We start from the raw sequence: 1,793 nt of genomic DNA, 5'->3' as shown, positions 1-1,793 counted from the left end.
TTGAAGCAAAAAGCACAACGAATTTATAAACGATGATATTTTTCATATTTCGATATTTATTTTTTTATATAAAATCATTTGAAATTTCTTCTTTAGTAAATAATTATAAATTATGGGCCATTTTAATACAATTAAATTTTTAATAATCCATTTAAGGCTATTTTCCTTGCATGACATCGAAGAAAAGTGAATAATGGTTTGAATATAATTATTTGCATTTATATAATTTATTTTATGTGTCAAGTTCTATTAATCATGCTAAAACATACACAATAAAGCGATTTAAATAATTAATATTAATATAAATCACGTCTAATATATCATTTTTAGATATGTAATAGAATCAAAATACAAGTTCAAATTCTAGCGGTAAATAATTTTGTGTTTTTTATCGTATTAGGTGAATGTATAAAAACAAAATTTTAACGTAAAACACTTTATGTTCAAAAAATGGCTTAAAGTATAGTCGAATCAATATTTAGAGTGCTTAGCTTTATTTAACTTTGTTAAACGTTCAGCATCTATTTTATGCATACTAATAGGGTTTTTTAGACCATTCTATACATCCAATAAAGAACCATAAGAACTTGTGACTAAATTATAATAACTAATATAAAATGCGCTCATAAATATAATATTTAAGTTCTACCAGAATAAATCTAAAGACATTCCATTTAAAAATACAACTATTTGAACTTTCAAAGCACATTAAAATCGATCGAATTAAATCAAAAAATTCTGTAAAATTTATTATATCAGTGGTCATTCTATTTTTTAGGCTCTAGGCGTGGTAAAATATAATTTTGATTTAATAAAAAATTAAATCGATGATAGTTATAAATATGTGAAATTTAAATTTATATACGTAGAAATACTTTCAATACATTAAATACTTTATGTTTTACATTCAAAATACACAAAAGATGTATTTTATTTAATGTAAATAGAAATAAAACACTCTCTTGCAATAGATTTATTATAGAAATCATAATACATAAATAAGCAACAGTATATCCTTTAAAAGATTTAAATATAACAATATTTTCATTCTAAATAAAATTCCTTATAAAAACGTAAACAATTCTCACAAAGTTATTTTAAACATTATAATTTGTGAGTGATACGAGACCTGATTTTTGGTGATTTACTTAATCGTTTAGTGCGTAACAGAAAAAAAATTTAAAAATACATTCTTTATCATAATAATAAGTTTTTTGACATTTTATTATAAATTTTGGTATAAATCTGTACCTTTAAAAAAAATATTTTTTTTTGAAATTTTTATGATATATTGATATTAGATCAATAATATAACTAAAGAAATATTTTTTTTCATACGGGAATATGATATCAATGAATCTTGTAAATTATTTCTTGAAGCTAAACTTATAATATAAAATGATATAAAAATGTGATTTTGAATATATTTATTGCCTCTTTAAAAAAAAGACATGAAGAGAAATTCTTAATTTAAATTGATAATTTTATTTTTGTTGTATGATAATAAAAAATTGCAAAATATCGTCATAAAAATACAATATAAAATTTAAATTCTGTACATTTACCATGTATAATGGACAAAATAGAATTAATGACAACAAATAATTAGTATAATTTCTACTGAAAAAATATGTGCAGAGCTTATAATAGATATTAACTTGTATCTTTATTATGAGCTTTCATAAGCCTATACATGTATTTTTGGCTATTCATAACAATTATATGTTATAAACAGGAAAAGTTCTATGTAAAAAATTTACGAATAAAAAAAATTCATTTTACAGCCATATTAT

This window comes from Rhyacophila brunnea, unplaced genomic scaffold (genome assembly GCF_057557595.1).
Source record: "Rhyacophila brunnea isolate RB1 unplaced genomic scaffold, BYU_Rbru_1.0 scaffold_87, whole genome shotgun sequence".
Lineage (NCBI taxonomy): Eukaryota > Metazoa > Arthropoda > Insecta > Trichoptera > Rhyacophilidae > Rhyacophila > Rhyacophila brunnea.
Note: the sequence above shows the minus strand (reverse complement) of the source record.